The sequence below is a fragment of the Stegostoma tigrinum genome, chromosome 29 (assembly GCF_030684315.1).
Source record: "Stegostoma tigrinum isolate sSteTig4 chromosome 29, sSteTig4.hap1, whole genome shotgun sequence".
NCBI lineage: Eukaryota > Metazoa > Chordata > Chondrichthyes > Orectolobiformes > Stegostomatidae > Stegostoma > Stegostoma tigrinum.
In genome coordinates this window covers 16,516,177-16,539,106 of record NC_081382.1, presented here as the reverse complement: position 1 = coordinate 16,539,106, position 22,930 = coordinate 16,516,177, and the positions used below count along the sequence as shown (strand labels likewise).

Here is a 22,930-nt window from a genome sequence, read left to right as displayed (position 1 = left end):
TAATGGCTGGAGATGAAGCTGTTTTTGAACCTACTGGTGCACATGTTTAAGCTTCTGTATCTTCTGCTTGATGGAAGAGGTTGTAGAAGAGCATTACCAGGGTGGGATTGGTCATTGATGATGTTGGTAGCCTTTCTGCAGAAACGAGATGTATAAATGGAGTTATGGATGGGAGGTTAGCTCCTGTGATGATCTGGGCTGTGCACATTACTTTCTGTAGTTTCTTACTGTCCTGGGAATGATTTGCAATCCCATTTCCTCACTTCACACTGAGTCACCGTAAAGTGCAGCTTTTAGGTAAACCTGCAACCCACAATCTTCTTTTGAAGCATTAAATAATACAAAAGCTCATTATATATAGAGCGCCTTGTTTTCAAATAAGAAACAATGTGGTTTTCCCTGAATTGCTAGACCAGCCTACAGTCATGCGAAGATGACATCCCATGTCTGGACCTGTCTCGTTTCAAAATAATACATCCAAACACTTTCTTTCCAGCCATTTTCTATATGCCAGCACAGTTTTCCCTGCAGATTTAAACCAATAATTGCAGGAGTTTTAAACACTGAACTTTCACAATAACCAGTGGCTATTGTCTTGCAGGCACCGAATCTCAACTGCAGAGATGGAACATTCTGTTACTTAAAAGGAAGAATGTCAGACACCATAAAAGCTTCTGAACTGCTAATAAAAAACACCTTTTACTCGGTGGGAAAAGTATTTGGAAGAGCCTCAGAATTCACCACAGATTAAATGGAAAATAGGAATATTTCTGGCCACATAAATCACTAGAGATGAGATTGTGCAAAATGAAGTTATTATTTATCAATTTCAAATCATTACAAAAAGAACTGTTAGCTGTTATATTGCTTAGTTTTTGTATAAATTGCATCATGTTCGAGACTGACTACTGCCTGAAGAGTGTGATGAAATCATTACAGTGCATTAATCTTTTGTTAGAATTGTAATTTCATTCCAGCCTGTTGGAGAATTAAAAAGTAACTTTAAAATAAATTATTTTATTTAAGAGTATGTACATTTATAAGCAGTTGTTAGCTTACCCTAGCTGCAGGTTAAGCCAATTACATCTGGATTACATTACCACTGGTAGGAACAGAATAAACAGTTCTTTTTAATATTCAGGCACTTCGATCAAATTTCATTGAATTAAACTGACTTTTTGGTCTTTGGAGTTACACAAAATCACTGAGCAGAATTTAATACTGAAGTGAACATGAAGATGCCTGATGTACCTGAAACAGATTCCTGGCAGCAGGAGAAACTGAGTTAACTTTGAATCTAATATGATTATTCTTCAGAACACTGCTTCTCTTTCACCACAGATGCTTCCAGACCTGCTGAGATTCTTTATCACTTTCTGGTTTTTATTTCAAATTTCTAACCTCTGCAGCATTTTGCTTTTATTTAATTGGGTGATGAGAAGCAGTCACCTTGGGAATCCTGATCATTGGTGGTGTAGTGATTGTAAAGAGGTCAGGCAAGTTGATGTTATAGGGCATGAGTTCCCTGATTGTACCAGATTAACAGCCCAATCAGGGAGCCCTGGCTGACAGATAGCGACAGGAGAGTCAGACATCATCTTCATTCTGAAAGCTGGCTCTGAGGGAACTGGATCAATGTCAAGGACTGTCCATGTTTCAGTTAACATATGATGGGATGCCAGGGTCTGTGGAATTATTTCAGTGGTGATGAGAGTAATGTATGTTCCTGAAGAAACAGTTGTCGTTGAGCAGTGATAAGCATTTCTAGCATCATGCCATTATTTGGGAAACTTGATTTTTCCAGGCAAATGACATTGGGGCAGATGAAAAGCAATAAGTAATGCTCCTGACAGCTTGAGGACCTGCAGCTTTCTCAGTTAAGAACCTAACTTAAGGCGCCAGATACTAAAACCTTTCAAGAGTTGGCAGATTTACTTAAGGAATATTATGATCCCAAGCTGCCTCCTAAATCGGAGAAACTGATGGGTTTTGACTAGGTTCAGATGACTGACAGAGGCATGTGACTTTGGTTTAAACCTTAACAAGATGCTGAAAGTCCGATTGATCCGTGGGATTAATGATGTGACCATGCAAAAGCATCTACTAGCTGAAGCCCAACTGGATTTCAAGCAGGCAGCACAACTGGCATTATCATTGGAAAATGTGGCAAGTGGGGAGCATGAGAGTTGCAGGGCATTCCAATGGAAGTGGATGCTCTTGCCAGACCAACTGAGCTTGAGGGACGCCATTTGAGTGAAAGCAACAGAAGGACTTGAGGTCAGCTTTCAGCAAAATCACAACACAAAGCCGAGCCTTGGCCAAATGGTTAAAATGTTCTTCAAAATCTGGGCCAGCAGGCCATTGTAGTTATTGCCAGTACATGGACCCGAGACAGCAAAGGAGTCGTACTCGGCCTAAACTCTGTAAAAGAACTCCTAGGTTGGTATCCAGGAGTGTGCACACTCTGGAAAGTCCACCTATAGCTGGCTGGGAACAGATAAGTTGATTAGTAATATTAAAATCAGAACCAAATCAAAATAAATGGCTTAAATGGCCATTTAGTTCAAATGTAGGTCGATACTGATACGAATGTTTCAGCGATTGCAGAACCAATCTTTAACAAACTTTGCACTGGACTCCAAATCTTAAGTTTGCATAAGACCTTGGCTCAACTGAGAACCTGCACCGGGGAACCTTTATAGGGCACAATTTTGATTCCAGTCTCTTGTGAGAAGCAAGTGGTTCAGTCACCACTGATTATAGTAAAAGGCTCAGGCTGAAGCTTGGTGGGGACAAATTGGTTGAGAAAGATTTACCTAAATTGGCTCAACATCTTTTGATTGTAAATGGCTGCCTGTGTGAAGTCCTAATTAAATACCCGGAAGTCTTTCAGGAAGGCGTAGGGGCTATCAAATGAGAAAAGCCGCCTTGCACATTGATCAGGAAGCAATCCCATGAAACTCAAAGTCCCACTCAGAACCATTTGTCTTATGGGCAGATGTAGGAGCAGAAATCAGGAGGCTGTAAAACGAAGGAATCATCAAACCAGTCCAGTTTGAGAATGGGCCCTACATGGGAAGGAGGCATGGTCGATGCAAAGTCAAGATCAGTGATGCATAAATTTCAAGCCAGAGCGATGAAGCAAACAAGCACGTGGACCATATGAAAGTCGCAAACAATATGGAAACAAAATGTGCCTTGCTCCTCAGAACAGTCGGGAAGGCTGTCAGAACTCATATGTTCTCACTCTCAAGTGTTGAAGATACCTCTGAATCTCAGGTGGACATGGCAAATCTCGCTGCAGCAATGCCTTTGCTGCCAGGAGAAGTGAATTTCTCCTGAGATGTGTTGGATGCTCGAGGCTAGCTCCTGTGCATTACATGCCACTGTTTGCAAAGCAGAGTTGGAAGAGCCCGATCCAGTGCTGAAACAGTTCTGAAGGCATTACAAGGAAAAGGACTGACCTGTGCCCTCTGACTCAGGAGTTGGGGGTGGTGGGGGCGGGGGGAATGTAATGATTGAAACAAGGATAGCCAGATGGACCTCAGGAGGATAAGTTCCTTGATTGGGGCCTCTAATCTAGTTCAATCAGTGAGTCCTATTTGACAGATAAGAACAGGAATGTGAGACATTTTGTTCGCTCTGAGGAATCTGGATCAGTGGCAAAGATTTTCCATGTGTAAATAAATGGTGACTTGGTGATGGGATATTGGCCTTTGGAGTTATTTCAGGTGGCACGTCAATTAGGATCAATGAACCAATTAATATGAGTCCATGGAAACTTAATGGTGTATTAAGAATTCCTGTCCTTCCCAAAGGCCACTTAGTAAACCATCTTGGTGTTTGCCATTTAGTGAAAGGACCTTGATCAAAGGAGACAGCTTCTGCCTTTCCAAAGGATGGGGAATTTTGCCCTAGTAGGGCCTTAATTAGGTGAAAAGCCTGACCAGTTGAATTGCACTCAGCTTTCCGGTAAAAATGACAAAGATTGCTGTTAGTTCTCTAAAGAGTGAGGTGGGGTAAAGATCCTCATCACTTGCACTAAATCTTGGTCATCATTTGTTTAAAATTTATTTTTAGTATTGCAGACTACAGGTATTAAACCCAATTTTAACTCGATTAAAATTTGGCATCCGAAAGCTCAAAACTTGTGGGTTTCATGAATGGGCAGATATTGCTTAGTATTATTTATGAAACAGAATGATGCTATGATCTTGGTGGGGACTGACAACGTTTCTCCAAAAATCTAAAATCCAACTTCATTACAAAAAGAATGAAGAAGTCACAAGACTGTCTGGTTTAAAAACAGATTTAATTTTTTAACTATACCAGCAAACAAAGTAAACACTAAATCCTATCTGAGCTGACTGCTAATATTCTTCAATCCATAAAAAGCTACAACATAGAATCATCAGAAGCTATGCATAAATTAACAAATTCATGTTGGTTATAAAATATTAATGTAATAATTCAATGGAATATACAAAGACAGATTGAATAAATTGGCTCAGCAGTCTATAGATCTTTAAACTCAAGTCATGAAAATGTCCTTCAGAACTCTGTTTGCAAAAGCACTTCTGCTCTTCACTTCTAGGAGTTAGCATTATACAGAATTACATACTCTCAAAAGATTTGGAAGAGATTTCACAGGTCGAGGGTGAAGAGAAGAAATCCTGGAGAAATTGAACATGAGAATTTTAAAATTTAGGTATTGTTAGACCAGGACCAATATAATTCCTGAGCACAGTTATAATAATTGAACAAGATTTGTAGAGAGAGAGGAAGGATACAAAAGTAGAATTTTAGAATTGCAGTTCATGTTGTGGTCAGGTGACCCATGACCTCCAGGATTGTTACAGAATATTGATACCTTTTCACCAACATGGATTAAAAACTTCAAGTGCGGAACTCGAGTTTAAACATTGCCGGACTCTGCAATTTGCAAAGGGTTGGAATAGATGGCTTTCATGCAACCAAGCCCAGGACAATCACCTTCCCTTTGAAACTAGACCTGGAACTGCCTGTCCAGGTGCTAAAGCCACATTATTTTACAGATCCCCTGAAACTGCTTTGGTAGAAGAATGTTACGCAGACTTGGTAGCTCCCAGTTCTGTTAGAAGCCAGAGGCAGAGAGTGACAAGGCAGCACTTGATAGTTGCAGGGTCAAAACCATATTCTGTGACCTCCAAACATGGAAAGTAGTCACTTCATTGGATCTTCTTTACCCTGCCCGATTCTGGTATTGGACACAGGTCACAGAATCTTTGAGAAGGGTGCAAAGAAACAGACAAAAGATATAACCTGGAACCCCAGCTCTCTCTGCTTTAGCACATTCTCCAACAGCATCTCCAGAGAGCACACTTGACTGGCAGCTGAGCTGCACAGTATCTCCAGGAGCTTGTATCTCAGTGAGAATTATCAGGCTGACCAGACCCAGAGACACCAGCTCATTGAGATGACCCCAAGACCAGAACTGGTCTAGACAGGAGGGGGAAGCCCCAGTCAGCAACTGCAGGTACTGAGCCATCGTCCAACCTTCAAAGACAGAAGGACAACCTGTCATATCCTTATTGAATGGGTATTACCAGAGTTTTTCAAACAAACAGTTCAAATACAGTAATGGATGGGTTGTAGCTACTCCTCAAAAGCCAGTGCCATAAGTAGATAGCTGGTGTAGAGTTGAGAGTGTTTACTGGAGAATCCTGTGAAGAGATTTAAAGAACAAAAACCAAAAGTAGCTGGAACAGCTCGGCAGGTCTGGCAACATCTGTGAAGAAAAAAATCAGAGTTAACGTTTTGGATCCAGTGACTCTTCCTCAGAACTGGACCTGAAACATTAACTCTGATTTTTCTTCATAGATGCTGCCAGACCTGCTGAGTTTTTCTAGCAACTTCTGTTTCTGTTGCAGACTGACAGCATTCACAGTTCTTTCAATTTTTATTTGATTGATACATTTTGATAGATTTTCATTAAAGTACAATTGTTAAGTTTGATAAGTACATCTTTTTTCCTTGATAGAATGTTCAATAAAGTTGTGTTGGACCTTCCCCTGACATTTGTCCATCTCTTTGTATTACATGCCCGAGTTAAAAAGAAGATCACTACAAACTGGGTGAAGATTATACTTGTCCTTGTGCCATAGAATCTCTACAGTGTGAAAACAGGCCATTTGGCCCAATGAGTCTGCACCCCATAACTAAAGAGCATCCACCCAGATCCATCCCCTATCCCTGCATTTCCCATGGCTAAAACACCTAACCTAGACATCCCTGTACAGTATGGGTAATTTAGCATAGCCAATCCACCTCACTTGCTCATCTTTGGATGAGTCAAGGTACATTTAGCCACCTTTCCACCTTACAACAATGGCGAGTGAAAGATGAAAAATGTTCAAATTGCGAAAAGAAGCCATAAATATATTGCTCCTTTCAATGACGTCTATGAATCTTTAAGAAATGACCGAGCAGAGATCTTAAGATTATAAAGGATTACAATGCTAACTGGAACTCTGATACGTAGTTGATAACATCCCTGCCTTTGAACCAAGAACTGTGTGTTAGAGACCCACTTCAAGGCCTGTTAGACAAGCATGACAGATCATTGTGGCCAGGGAGTTTGAGCATCAAACTATAAATCCTTCCAAAAGCAAGGGAGAGATTCCTCTTCAGTGAAGTGATGAAAGAGTGTTGAAGTTTCTGTCATCACTATCTATATCAATAGTGTACACATTGCCAGATTGGACTCCTTCAGCGAATTGTCACACACCAGTACAATAAGCAGAACCTAACTTACAGTAAATCTCGAAAGAAAAATGCGTAACTACATGTGCGCATTTGCGCCACCTGATTACTTTATTCAGCAATATATTAAGAGAGAGAGTTACCGAGATGGCTCCACTGATTCATGCTGACTATCTACTTGGCTGTTTGCTGATCCAGATGACATAACACCGAAATGCTCATCTCATTTTTGGACGAAGTTCAGCCCACACAGGGTAAAGTACATTTCCCACTCATGGTCAGGAAAGAAGTATTTAATAGGATTATAGACTCATAGAACTTCTTTGAGCCAGGAGTGGGAAGGGAATACATAACTTGACGTAAAATGTGAGAAATTATCAAGTGTCATCCCTAAAATATGCTCATCTTAGTTCTTAATCCTGCGACATCAGGAGAGGTCCAATTAACCATGTCTATGAGGAAAACATTCTTGTTTCGTGAGAGGTTTATGTAAAGTTCAACAACAACCACCCAAGCAATAGTTTTAACCCAATGCTCACTTTCCTCTTAGTGTAGCCATTTTAAAAGATGCAACTGCCTTTTGTTTTAAATCCAGCTGGAGCCCCACGTGTTCCAAATTTTGAGAATATCTTGATTTAAAATACTAACAGGCCCACATGAAACAGGCCAAGAGTCTTCTCAAATCAGGTTCAAATTATTTTACCAGGGCCCTGAAGCCATTTTGCTTTCTGCAGTTCTCCAGCTGCCCACAAACCATGGATGGTACGCAGGAGGAAGTGCCCTCTTCAGAGGTATTCAAAATGATCCACAGCTGCTCTGAAGTAGAAAGCTAAAAGGAGTACAGAAATATTTTTGTTAGCTCCCTAAGTTACTTGAATGTAGTTTGTGGTTACAGCAGAATAGTCTGAACCCCTAAGGGAATTCTGGAATTGCTTTTCTCCAACCAACTTTTATTGCATTCTATTCAAGATGGGGTGGGGGTAGCTGGAAGGAGAGGAAAGAGCACCCAGCTGCAGAATCATAAAAAGACAGGGGCATTCTCATTGGACTCAAACAATTAAAAAAAAAAGGCTTTTATTTCATTGAATGAACAGATAATGTCACCACGATGGTCAGGGCCATTAATTGAGACAGTTACCTCTTACCCTCATAAAATGTGTCACGGTGGCACTGTGGTTAGCAAAACTGCCCGAGAATGCTCGGGACCTGGGTTTGATTCCATCCTCGGGTGACTGTCTGTGTGGAGATTGCACACGCTCCTTGTGTCTGCATGACTTTTCTCTGCGTGCACTAGTTTTTCCCCACAGTTCAAAGACATGCAGGCTAGGCAGATTGGCCATGCTACGCTGCCCCACAGTGGCCAGGGATGTGCAGACTAGGTCGGTTAGCCATAAGAAATGCAAGCTTACAAGGATAGAGTGGGAGGTAGATCTGGATGGATGCTCTTCGGATGGTTGGTATGGAGTTGATGGGCCGAATGGCCTACTTCCACACTTTGGGATTCAATGATGCAATACAAATTAATTAAAACTTCCATCTATGGAATAAAATTAACCTTTACTCTACTCTTCTTTGCAGCCCTGAAATCAATCATGACTCCTTCCTTCATTTCAACGTCTTTTGCTGGCTTTTCTCAAAGCTTGAGTGGAAGATTGTTCCAATCCTCACCTGAAGCTTTACAGAATATCAGACGTCCATTGGGTTGTGATTATCAAGATATCCCTGAGGATTTAAACAGTTCAATAGGGAGAAAAACCTCTATGAACCATTAGTGACAACATGCCACATTAACAATTCTTTAACCTTCCCCTCCAACATTTATGAATGACTGTACTTAGCTTTGAAAAGCACATCAATAACTATTTCTGAATGCTTTCAGGTGAAACTGAATAAAACAAAATGCAATCTATCGCAGATTTCTCATCGCATCAATTTTTTTTAGCTTGAAAGTTTCATTGCTTATTGCCCAACACTTTCTAATTTCATTTAAATATTTATTATTTAATTTTATTCTTCAATTCTGAAAGAACACTTTGCTTTACATTTTAGTCAATCATTTTTCTACAGATACTCACTGACCTCTTCCATACATCCAAATTTTACTGGCTTTGGCTCATGCTTTCTGAATTTAAAGTTTGCTGCATTGTATTTTTTTTTGACAGAGGGAAGGCAGCTGACAACCTAAAAAGATGGCAAGTTAGTAGAAGAAATAGAAGAAATGATAACAAAGAAAACATTAAGCATGGTTAGCAATACTCAAATTGACTGGAACAATCTGATTAATCAGAAGTTTTCAAAGGCATGAGATAATGGGAACTGCAGATGCTGGAGAATTCCAAGATAATAAAATGTGAGGCTGGATGAACACTCGAGAATGGGAGGGGGAGTGGAAATGGTTTGCGACTGGGAGGTGCAGTTGTTTGTTGCGAACTGAGCGGAGGTGTTCTGCAAAGTGGTCTCCAAGCCTCCGCTTGGTTTTCCCAATGTAGAGGAAGCCGCACCGGGTACAATGGATGCAGTATACCACATTGGCAGATGTGTAGAGAATGGGAGGGGGAGTGGATTTATTATCTTTTCAAAGGCATGTTTTGTTCTGTTAAAACAGCATTAGTAACACAAGGGCAAAATCAAATGGCTTTCCATTTAAAGAGTACTTCTAAATAAATTCACTTTTACTCACAGTCCACAATTGCAAAGTTCTTGGGACAGAAGCAGCTATAATTCAATCCAAAGACACTTAGAATCAATACCTTTATTATCTCTTCCTAACAGGGCACCGCTACTGGGACATGAGTATAATTGTCTCAAGATGACAAAATACTTAATGCAATTTTCAATACACTACAATACACAAACAGAATGCTTATTTTTCAGTCCTGAATCATGGCTTACCTGAAATGCTAGTACATTCTTCCACACTTCAGATGTTGATCTACTGATGCATTTAAAAATTGAAACGCATTTTTCCTTAATTTATGCAGGACATTTTTGTATGTTATTCCAAAGGCATTACTTATACTTGGACCAGTCTTGGACAGCGCAAGTTACCATCTGGTTTGATTGTTTAGATCATGAGTCTTTGAGTGAATTGTGTCATTTGTTCAGGCAAAGTACACAATCACTGAAAGATAACAAAACACTTAGGACCACATTGTGTGAGGTGGCCTCTCACACAAATTGCTACTCCAACTCTTCCTTTCCTAATGAAAAAAAGGGAGCCCTGATTTCCAAGAAGAGATTGCACTCAGGTCTTCCTCAGGATCGTGTACTTCCAATCTGACAGAGCTGTCAGAAGAAGACACCCCGTTTTCACAGCAATCAGCTGCTATATTCTGAAATGTAAAAGTCCTGACAGCCACTTAGACTGCTGTTATGAAACTGTATAAAAGTGAACTGTGATCTTAAGGGGCTGAGAGGATAGGGTGTCAGTGTGCAACATGGAAAAAGGGGTGGGGGGACAGTTAAGTGTTTAGGGTAGGTTGGGCTGAATTGGAGAGATTAAATTCAGCAGGGGGTATGAGGAGGGAGGATACTATATCTGGGATGGAGGAGGATGGGGATTATCATTTCCCAGGTGTATAAGTGGCCTGGGTGTGGTATTACATGTGTGCGCATGCACTAGGGAGGCATGCATGAAGTCAGTTTATGGGTTAATCAGGGAAATTGTCTGACAATTACATGCATAACGTATGTAATAATCAAACTGTTCCTGCGTAATATTTACTTGGATTTTCACTGAGCTATTGGAGTCTTCAATTTTTATGGAAACTTTTGAAGGGTTCCAGGCAGTGGAGAATCGCTTAGAAGAAAATTCAATTTCCTGGCCAATTCTTTTGGAATGAGCTACAATGGGGATTCCACAGGGTCCCAAGAGTAACTCCCATCTACACTGGAATATTGACTGTCTGAAAATCAAAAAATCTACCCACCTGCCTGTAAAAATCTCCTTATGCAATATCAATAAATGAAATACGGTGCATGTGTTTAATAAACCCCAAGTGGATTTCCCAGTTGCTCAGCTGATAAATAGCAACTTAGTGCAGGGTTAAGCCCCAAGTTGAAGATAGATCCCAAATTTTAAAATCAATAAATTCAGTAATCTGAGTCACTTATTACAATACTCTCAACAGCCAGATTCAGACATAATTACTGTTCTGTATATTTAGGCAGAATTCTTATCCTTCAGATCTGGTTACAGAGAGTCATACAGCATTGGAACAACCCCTTTGGCCCAACTCATTCATACTGATCAGGTTTCCCAAAATAAACTAGTTCTATTTGCCTGCATCTAACCCATATCCCTCTAAAATCTTCCCTATCCATTTACCTGTTCAAATGTCTTTTACATGTTATAATTATACTCACCTCTACAACTTCCTCTGACAATTCTTTCCATATATGCACGAGTCAATGTGTGAAAAAAGTTACCCCTCAGGTCCCTTTTAAATCTTTCTCCTCTCACCTTAAACTTATGCTGTCTAGTTTTGGACTCCCCTGAGGGAAAGACCTTGACTATTCACTTTATCTATGCCCCTCATAATTTTGTGAACCTCTAAGTTACCCCTCAACCTCATGGGTGACACAGTGGCTTAGTGGTTAGCACTGCTGCCTCTCAGCACTAGGGACCCAGGTTCAATTCCATCCTCGGGTGACTGTGCAAACTCCAAACAGACATTCTCCTTGTGTCTGCATGGGTTTCCTCTGGCTGCTCTAGTTTCCTCCCACAGTCCAAAGATGTGCAGGTTAGGTGGATAAGTTGCCCATAGCATTTAGGGGGATGGTCTGGGTGGGATGCACCAAGTGTGGGTGTGGACTTGTTGGGCCAAAGGGCCTTTTCCACACTGTAGGGGTTCTAATTCTAAAAAAACCCTCCATGCCAGGGAAAATAGCCTCGGCCTCTCCCTATCACACATACCCTCCAGTCTTGTTAACGTCCTTGGAAATTTTTTTTGCATCCTGTAGCAGGGTGACCAGAAATTGTGCACAGTATTCCAAGTGTGGCAAAGTCTTGTACAGCTGTAATATGATGTCTCATCTCCTGCTCTCAATGCTCTCACCAATGAAGGCAAGCATGCCACTGTGTTCTTCACCACACTGTCCATCTATGGCGATACTTTCAAGGAAATATGTACCTGCACATCTAGGTCTCTCAGTTCGACAACATCCCCCAGGGCCCAACCATTAATTGTGTAAGTCCCTCCCTGGCCCGTCTTACCAAAATGTAAGACTGCACATTTATCTACAATAAACTTCAACTGCCACTCCTCAGCCCACAGATCAAGGTCTTCTTGTATTCTTAGATAGCCTTGTTAACTGTCCACTATACTAGCAGTTTTGGTATCAACCACAACCTTATTAACTATGCTTCCTGTATTCTCATTTATAGCATATATATCAAAGATTTGGATATGTAAATTGTATTTGAGGGATTATATTCCATTATGACAAATATCACAAGTAAGACCTTAATGTGTGGCTATTTGGGCTGAATATGTCATGTATTGGCAAACTGTCAGTTTCTTCAAGTGTCATGGAGGGTTTCCTAGAATTTCTCAAAGAGTTTTCTTGTGCTGTCTTAGCAAATTTGCTTCTTTAACTACCTACCCCACAACTATGGCACACATCTCGTCTGATGTTATCCAGGTTCTACCACCTGCTGTAGCCAGAAGAACTTGTCACTGCCGGATATTCCCGAGTAGACTGGCATCCATGTCACAGGGTCATCTTTAAAAAGGGCCATCATGCATCTAGGTAGGCACACAGTCAGTCAGTTTGAAGGTGCTACTGTCTCCTTTTACGAGGAAAGGACCTGAGGGGTTAGCAGGCTCTGTCCAAGCCTCTGGGCTGGTACCAGAGGCGACCCCTGACTTACTGCACCAGGACTGTGCCTTGACTGAAGGATGTTTCCCTTGAGTTCACTGATAACTACTGACAATGATGACAATCTTGCCGGCTTTGCAACTTGCTCACTGACAAGGCAAGGGTGAAGGAACATGAGCCCGGTAGCTCTGGCTGAAGAGGCATAGCACAGACGGGCAAGGCAAGGCAAGTCAGAAATGCTGACAGCAACAAGGGAGGCTCAAAGTGAGTGAGGGGTAAGAGCTCAAACCAGCAGTCCCAAGGTGCAGGCTGGTACAATCCAATGGTTAGCAGTGAAACCTGTGAGAGCATTTGCTATTTGTTGTGTACCACAGGGTGTTTGATCACAGTATATTAACCATGATTACTACTTGTTAATTCTGGGTATTAGAAATAAACTGTGCACGTATTGTGTTTTGTATTATGTTTACAACTCTTAAAATATTGCGAATTGTTCAAACCTGTGGGATCTTGTGGTCTATTCATTTATAAAGTCTCCTGGATCTCAATTTTCTTGCAATATTAAAAAAAGTCACGTTCTTAATGACAATTTAACATAATTTTGTGATTTTGTCAAAAGTCACTCGATAACATTGGTGATCATGTCCAAGATATTAACGTATACAATTTAGTAGATGGTAAGGAAATATTAATCAAACAAGTAGGGAAAGGATACATGTTCAAAGTAGCAATAGGCTAAATTTAGATCTGATTAATACAAAGCCTAATCGATATATGAATGCTCTCCCATAGAAAGTAGTGGAAGCTAAAGTGCAAAGCTGTTTACAAAAACAACTGGATCTTATCTTGAGACATGCTGCTTCACCATTGAGGAATAGTCAGAATCCTAACACCTAGGCAAAAATGTAGCTGTCAAATTGTGTGAAGTCCAACTGTTAAACTGTGAATACTGTTGAAGGCTATAAAAAGGAATATTATTGGCATAATGTTTTCATTCACAAGTACAGTAGATCTAATTCTGAGACAGGGACTGGATTATGGAACAATCTGGTCTGGATTACTGGTCTACTCTGCCTCATGCATCTCACTTCATTTTTCTGGACGTCAGTATGGTGAGATGATACCCCCGCAAAGAAAAATGGCCTAGTTCCCTCAGTATTCGTGAGCTACATCATACAATACTATTGTACATCAGAAGATAATGTTCTTGTCACTTCTGATTGGAATCAGATGAATTTGAACCTGCTTTGATTTACTCAACATGGGTGAATCAGATCAAAATACCTTGGATTAAACAGAACCAGCTGTTACACGCTGAATGCAAATGAACAAGCAATCCACAAACAGCAAAGTTTGAACTCCGTCAAGTCTATTCAACAATAAGAAATATACATTTTCCAAATCTGGTTCCCATGTAAAAATGATTGATAAAGACAAATGTAAATTCCAAAGAGAACATGCTTCTTGTATTCCCGTACGGACAGAAACCTCACATTTACATTTTGATATCTGATTTAGCCAGACCAGACTTTTCTCTCTGAGACAGTGTCCAATTTCTCTTGAACAATTCATCTTTAGCCTGAATATCTATTTTGTCAAATGAACATACAAGATTTAGGTGCTAAATTCATATTTCTCTTCAAACAATCCTTGTCAGTTAAGTAGCTAGTCCATGCATATAATAGTAATCATGTTGGAATGGAATAGCTGGGCTTAGAATGGACGTGCATTCATAAATATGACCACTTACATACAAACATTTAGGTGGAATGCAAGTCGATTTATATGCAAAGCAAGTCAATGTTTAGCTTGCAGTCGTGACGATTAATACCAAGTAAAGAATGAAGAAATCTCTTGGTCTATGGATTAAGTTAGAATCATAGAATTTTGACAGTATGGAAGCAGGCCATTTGGCCCATCGAGTTCACACCGTACATCCAGAGATCATCTCACCCAGACCCAACCCCCTACCCTTTTCCAATAACCCTGCATTTCCCATCACTAATCCACCTAGACTGCACATGTATTAAAGTAAATCTCACTCAATTCTTTTTCCTTGGTTTCCAAAATTAATTTAGCAGTGATGCCACTCTGCAATTTTGAATATAGAATACAATTCTGGAGAAACACATTATTGAAGATATCCCTGAAAGTGAAACACAAGGTAAAATCTAACCAATATTTAACATTCATACTGTAGACAGATATACTGTAAAAATACATACATAGAGATGTGGGAAAGTGACATGGACACATTAAGAAAGCCAACAAAACTATGGAAGAAGTAGTTGTGGGCTAGTGTGAAGTAGTTCATTCCAGACCAAGGATGGATAGATCTGGTATTATTTTAAAAATAATTGAAAAGCTTCAATATTTCACTCCAATAGAAAATTTTCTGGGCCCAACATGTCTTTTCATGTAAGAACAGAATCAATGGTAGTATGATGTATGTTGGAAGCCTAAACCTTAATAGAAACCAATGCTCTGGGTTACTTTTTTAAAAAAATGTAATGTAACAGACAATACATAGTACAGCAGCTAAGCGCCAGTAAATGCCCGAAGAATGCTCATCAGATTCAAAGCGTCTGTTCCTCATTGATGACCAAAGTAAAGAGCATTTGGTAACTTTCAGAGCTGGATGATACAGAGGAGATGCTGGGTGTCTTGCCCACCCTGTGAAAACATTTCAGAGCCCTGCAATATCTCTTTTAAGAAAGTTTCATTGAATTAAATGTGACTCAGACTCAGGCCATTCTCAGGATGAAGGAGGAGACATCCCACCTGCTGAGAGCTGCCGGCACCACTGGGAGCCTGTGGCTAGTGTCAGTACTACACTGGCCCAAGGGTCTGTATCGTTGTTGGATCGCGGGTGAGTGATGGCAGGGGGAGGGCTCACAGGGCAGGGATTGGCAGAAAGTACAGGGAGTGGGGTTCTCAGCAGGCTCTCTCTTCCTCCTGCTACTGGCTCTCTCAATCACGGTATTGAGAACAAGGCACACCAATCCCTCACTGGCAACTCTGCACAAGTTCGCTCGTCATGCTCCCTGGATGAGAGGTGATGGTGGCAATATCCCTGGGAGACACTACATTCAAATCCCACCGCAGTTGCTTGGAGAATCTAAATCCAACTAACAAATCTGGAATTAAAGACTAGTCAAATGTTGATTACTGGTTCATATTAGCCCTTGAAATTTCTCAGCAACCAACTTCAAGGGCAATTAGAGAAGGGTAGCACATGCTGGTTGGACCAATAATGCTCACATCTTATGAAATAAAGTACAAAAATCTCAAAGTGCTGCTGGGTTAATACCAACAACAGCAGGATGCAGACATTACTGGACATCAGTTGCTCTCTGTATGGACTAGGAATTCCATTCATAGGGCTAACACAGATTAAATTGACAGTGACAGAGGGGAAACAGATGGATCCTCACCAGTTACCCGCTGACTAAATAAAATGTCCCTTCCTCACCAAATTCACTGCTTGGACAAGCATTAAATTCTGCCTCAATCTCAAGGGAAGAAAGATTTCTACAAACATGTTTATCGGACTGAATTAATTGCCCTGATAAAAATGCACAGAGGATAGTAAAAGAAGGCAACTTAAGCAGAAAAGTGCAAGTTGATAAATTTTGAGGGTTTAAGAACAGTTACAGGACCAATGGAATGACATCAAACAGGGGACAGAGAAACCTAGCAGTTCAAATACATAAATTCTTGAAAGCACGAGTGCTCATTGAAAGACAGATAATATTTGTTAGTTTTAGAAAGAGCACAGAGAAGAGAAGCAAGAAGTTAGTGATAAGTTTGAGAGACACTTGAGGTATAAGATTATTTCCACTGAAGCAAAGAGGATTATAAAGAGATTAACAACTATTCCAGGATGACTTAGAAAAACTGTTTTCTTTATTGGAGCCGATGATGAAGGCCACCAATTTGAGAAAAGAGAATTTTCTTTTACAAAGTGAATTGTTAAACCTTGAAATATTTTGCCTTTCTATGTCAGAAGATTCTCTTTGAATCCAACCTGTAAACGTTTAATACTACGAGTTCCAGCGGCAATTACACTTACCCAAAAGCAAACAAAAAACTCATTCAAAACTGCATTGTTTGCAAACTGTGATTAATATGTAGAGAGGAAAAATAGAGGTGACCTTAGATTCAACTACATGCAGTCAATCATGGAGTATTTCATTATGTTACAGGATGGGGAGATGATAAAAAAGTTGTTGAAGCCAAGGTGGAAGATGGACAGACCTAGAAAGAAATAGTGCAAGGCTAAAGACAATTTGCAAAATAGATGAATTGTTTGACAGATGCAAGGAATGTTTGGCACTCCAAATAATGAGAGCACCCAAAGGAGCAAAAACGTCTACTCTTGGACAAAGGAACGGAAAGTGAGCACAGATGTAAATATTCTCTGCAGTGAACATAAAGAATACAAAGAAATCTGAAACTTAGGAACAATAAATGTCAAAAAAAGGACAGGAACCTAAGCTGATTACAGTGAAGACGAATTCACTTAACTGGACTTGATTAGCTAAAAATGTATAATATCTGGACAATTAAACTTTTTACGAAGGATTAATCCATGGGATGTGGGCATTGCTGGCTGAGCCAGCATTTATTATTAATTCCTAGTTGTCTTTAAGGTGATGGTGTTAGTGAGATGCCTTCTTGAACGTTAGCAGTCTATTTGGTGTAGGTAGACACATGATGCCATTGGGGAGGGAGTTCTAGAATTTTGACTCAGCAGCAGTGAAGGAGTTATATATTTCCCAAGTTAGGATGTTGAGTGGCTTTCAGGGGAGCTTTACAATATGTTTCCATAATTCTGCTGCATGTCCTTCTTAGGTGGAAGTAATTGTGAATTTTGAAGGCACTGTTTAGGAGCTTTGGGTGAATTTCTGCAAAACATCTTGCTGCTGGTGCACACCGCTGTCAAGGAGCATTTGTAGCAGAGGGACTGAATGTTTATGGATATGGTGCTAGTCAGGATGTTATCAACCATTCTAAGTATTGTTGGAGCTGCATACATCCAGTAAATGTAAAACAAACATTCTATCATATCCGTAACTTGAGCCTTGGAGATGATGGATAAGCTTCTGGGACTCAGAAGGCAAGTTGCTCGTTACAGGGTTCCCAACCTCTCACATGGTCTGACAGCCACAATATTTATAAGGTTAGTTCATTTCAGTTACTGGTCAATGGTTACCCCCAGGACGCTGATAATGGAGGATGTAGACATGAATATCAAGAGACAATGATCAGATTCTCTCTTGTGTTAGAAGGTCCTTGCCTGGCACAAATGTTATTTGCCCTTTATAAGCTCAAACCAAGAGATACCCAGATATTTCTATAGGCAGACGAAGGATGTTTCAGTGTCTGAAGAGTCAAACAGTGCTGTAAATTGTGTAATCAAACATCCCACTTCTGATCTGCCAATGGAAGGAAGGTCAATGAAGCAACAGAAGATGGTTGGGACTAAGACAGCTACCTGGAGGAACTAAGGACCCATTTACTACATTACACAACTGAAAATCTATTAGGGTTCACAACAGCTCACGCAATTTGGAAGATTTCCAAACTGGGGGGAATGACAGCCATGAGATACTGACAGTAAGATCTGGATTTAACCATGCATGTGAAAATGTCAGAAGCTTCTGTCACTTTTGCCACTAAAATAACCGCAAACAATATAGAGGAGTAGCATTTTTAAAATGTGCAGAAACTTTGACAAGAAACAGCCCACCTGGCTAGCACCAGATCCACAAACATTCCTGAACAACCACACTGAGAAACTAATTATTTAACTACGAAGCTGCAAGCTTACCATTCTAAAACTTCCATAGCTGTTTTTTCAATTTAAATATTTATGATATTCACTTATCTTAACCCCATGCACACAGCAAAATACTTATTTCCGTCTCTCAAATAATTAGAAAAGGATTCATTTTATTTCCTGTTAGAATTATACAATGCAATTGGCTGCTTCCTCTGATGGCACCACCATTGCTGAACTCTCCTATGTCTGATGCTGCAATTAAATTGTCAGGAGGTATGAAGTCAGTACAACTCAATATCATGTGCGGCTTTCTCCAAAATCAGCACTGAATTCTGTCACTCAAACATTTAATGAGCGGCTTTAGAAAATATATGTTTCAAATAGTAACTTGAAAGTACAGAATTTGACAATCGCTGGAAAAAAAAAGACATTTTGCCAAAAATTTTCATCTTTTACTCATCAGGAATTATGCTGACAACGAATTTAGAATTGTCAGTCAGTTTCACTGTGTGGCACACTTCTATGTACTGGAAGGCATATACACTAATACACAGAACCCAGAATTTGATGGCAGAGAGAACTAATACATGCACAGTGCTAGTCTCAACACAACAAAACAGGCGTCAGACATTCACCGGTTCAGTTATTAGTGCAATGCCCCAATATTCCCAGTTTTAAATTTAAAAAGAAACTCTGTTAGCAGACGGTCATCATTATTGGATGTTTTCTCCAGGGTAAGTCCTAATTCAGTTCACCAATTAACGACCTTCACTCATGCGGTATAAATATTGGTTTTCCCCTTAATTTGGTATTTTTGCAAAATGTCTTGATGAGTGTATGATAAAAAAATTTCACCATAATCTTCAATATGATAAAATATGAGCACATTCATGCTTACGTTAAATGAGCATATAAAATTACTAGAGATAATGGGGACTGCAGATGCTGGAGAATTCCAAGATAATAAAATGTGAGGCTGGATGAACACAGCAGGCCAAGCAGCATCTCAGGAGCACAAAAGCTGACGTTTCGGGCCTAGACCCTTCATCAGAGGGTGAAGGGTCTAGGCCCGAAACGTCAGCTTTTGTGCTCCTGAGATGCTGCTTGGCCTGCTGTGTTCATCCAGCCTCACATTTTACTATATAAAATTACTAGTCCAGTCTCAGTAAAAGACATTTAACATTTATTTACATAAAGAACCCAATTCCAAATGGATTTAAAGTAGGTTTTGAGTTCATTTGGTTGTGAATATTGGAAGTATGTTTAGCAAGTTTGCAGATGACACTAAAATTGGTGTTGCAGTGGACAAACAAGTTTACCGCCGAATACAACCAGGACCTTGATCAGATGGGCAAATATGTTTATAAAATCATGAGAAGCAGGAATAGGGTGAATAGTCAAGGTCTTTTTTCCAGGTGAGTCCAAAACTGGAGGGCATAGGTTTAAGGTGAGAGGGGGAAGATTTAAAAGGGACTGAAGTGGCAACTTTGTCACACAAAAGATAGTGCACGTATGGAATGACCTGCCAGAGGAAGTGGTGGAGCCTGGTACCTTTGCAGCTTTTAAAAGGCATCTGCATGGGTACGGGAAAGAGAAGGATTTAGAGTGATGAAGGCCAAATGCTGGCAAAAGGGACAAGATTAATTGCAGAAATCTGGTTGGCATGAATGGGTTGGTGGGAAGGGTCTGCTTCTATGATGTACATCTCCATGACTCTACCAAACAAACATTCACATTCAGAAAATATAGACGTACTGTCTATATTTGCAATTGTACCACCTTCATTTGTTTGGTCAACATCTAATATAACCAATTGGAAAATGTTGCAATGTAAAGAAAGATGGGCATAGACATTTTGTACTGTATCATAGGAATAGGTGGGAGGAAACCACTGCAAATGCTGGAATCTGTACTGAAAACAACAAATGCTAAAAATCACAGTCAGGCAGCATCAGCTCTTATGATGAAGAGTAATCTAGACTCAAAATGTTAGCTTGTTGTCTCACAACAGATGCTGCTTGATCCCCTGTGATTTCCAGCATTTTTGTTTTCAGTTCATCATGGGAACAGGAACCATTCTAGCCTTAGAGTGTGTTCCGCCATTTAATGAGCTCATGACTGATTTGTGGCATGATAGCTGGTGATCTTCAAATCTTCTGATATGATACGGTATGTCATGCTGCAAGAGGACTCAGTAAGATGGAGGCTAACATTTTATACTATTAGGTCATGTGTGATAGTGCAATGATTACATCATTAATATCCTTTAAAAGATAGGATTGTTCACTTACTGTGAGGCATAACAAATTGCATCTTAACCGCAGCTTTCTGACTTGATTGGGTAACCCTCAATACTTTGCATGGCAGAAGTCTATCAATCTTACTTTTGAATTAATAACTTTGGGGAAGCAAATCCCAAGATTTTCTTTACCTTTTGAAAAATAATGCTTTGCAACATCAAGCCTGAATGGCCTATGAAGTACTTTAACATTCTAATTCTTTTCATTTGGATTCTCTCAACAAAATAAATATATTCTGGTCATTAACTCTTCAATATTCTGAAAGGCTTTTTGGAAATATGTTGAGTTGGTGAAAAGGAATAGATACGATATGCATTAGCTAACACAAAAATAATTTAACACATGTTTAAACATTATATGTATTGCACAGGCTACATTATATTGACTCACCATATACATCCCAGACCAATGTTAGGTTCTTTCACCATTTACATGTTGAAATAACAGTATGAAATAAAAGCAAATCTACTTCACACAAATCCCTTTCAATATTGAAAGCAAGATGAGTAATTTTCTGCTTCCAACTCTGTTGTGACAGTACTAAGTACAATGTTCAGAAAGGAAAGTAAGCTGAAATTAAATCTACTGCGTAACACTAGTGACATTGAGTGTAATTTGCAAGCTATATTTTTAACAGGCAGGCAACATTAACATACTGTTAAGAGCAAAAGTCTAATTTATAAATACTCATATTTTCACTTTCCCTGGCAGAATTGTGCTTGTAACACATTTAGCAGATTTGACAGGAGATCTACAGTAATCAGTCAATTGGTTAATTTGGTAGTTGTAAGTCCATACCTTAGAGAGCCAATAGAAATGGAATAGATGAGCTCTTCAAGGTTTCTGTCCCCCCAGGGAAAGCTGATTAATTAAGTATTGCAGGGTCTCCACTGAAAATAGATTTTAAAGGATCTGACTGAAGTCAAAAATAACATCAATATTTTACTTTCCACTTTAACTTAAGCATTCGACTCTCTAATGGCATTCTTAATAAAGTTCCCAGTATTGAAAGTGATTCTTGCATTATCAAGGCTCGAAATTTATCTTGGCAGCTAATTAGTGCTAGATTGGTGGCAATATGACAGTCTATTGTAAAATTACTGCATAGGTGGTCACAGACTGCCAGGTCTCTTTAAATGCAAACATTTTACAATCACTCACCATCAATAAATGTCTTGCTTGTTTTTTTTCTACTAAGCTGGACAACTTGACATTTTGTCACATTACTCTGAGGAAATAAGAGATAGCTAGATGAAATTATGCAGTGCTTTAACACTACAATTGAAATGACTGCAACTGATTTTTCTACAAAGTTAAATGGCCTGCTTAATACATACCAAATTATTCCAGAGCTGGCTCAAGTTGTCATCTTGTTTTGTCTACGGAGAATCTATTGATATGTTGCCCTTTTTCCACAATCTCTGCCACCTGGAAGCTGTTACTTCAACATTTGCACATGGGGTGAGAACTCTCTCAGCTGATCAGTGTAGGTGATGAAGCCGTTGGGGCTGAGTGGATAACAGTTTTAGCTCAAAAGAGGAAACAATTTCCTTGAAGCACTTAGAACATAATTATAAATATTCCATCAATTCAGAGAAAGCTCTTGGTATTGCCAGACCATTTAAAGATGACTGAGCTAAGAATCCGCAGAGGTGCAATACATAGTTCCAAAGTTGTCATTCTTCAGGATTAATATTTGAAACACCATGTGGGCTCATCAACATTAGGTGATTGTTTTTTCCAGATTTTTAAGTGTCCTGTATTTTTTAAAATGTTAGTGATATTTGCCCAGTCCGTGTGCTTCTGACTTGAATTAATTACTCATACCTTCTCAGATGTAGAAGATGTAAGAAGTCTGATGTGCTTCACACACAATAAAAAAACAAGCTGCAAATACGCGCTGTTATCTCAATTCCACACCCTGTGATTAGTAAGATGTAACTTTTCAAATTCAGAGATGAATTTTTGAAGATAAAGCATGGAAAATGGAAACATGCTGTGAGGTCATCCACCAGTAGCCAATCAAGTTCAATGTTGACCATTTAAAAACTTGCAAACTCACAGCCAGTTTCTTCCAACAGCAAAATTTAGATCTATCCATTGGGTGGAAAACATTGCTCACAATAACAACAGAGAACAATTTTGCTTCATTAAATACCTGTTTCCAAAACTATTTAAATGCAGCTGCATTCATTGGTCTTTCAAGTGATCACTTCTATTAAAGGAAGTACTGCTCATTAGTGAGGAATGTCATGGTATAATTACAGTGATTGACCAAATCTAG

At 39.6% G+C, this 22,930-nt stretch overlaps 1 long non-coding RNA gene across 1 annotated transcript; it reads right to left on the bottom strand.

Annotated features, from left to right (window-relative positions):
- Window positions 1–22,542, bottom strand: LOC132206041 (uncharacterized). Its single transcript, XR_009442772.1, has 3 exons — window positions 21,984–22,542; window positions 21,808–21,874; window positions 1–135 (listed from the first exon to the last, which is right to left on the bottom strand). It is a non-coding gene; the product is annotated as an uncharacterized LOC132206041 (long non-coding RNA).
- Between the last annotated feature and the right edge of the window lie 388 nt (window positions 22,543–22,930).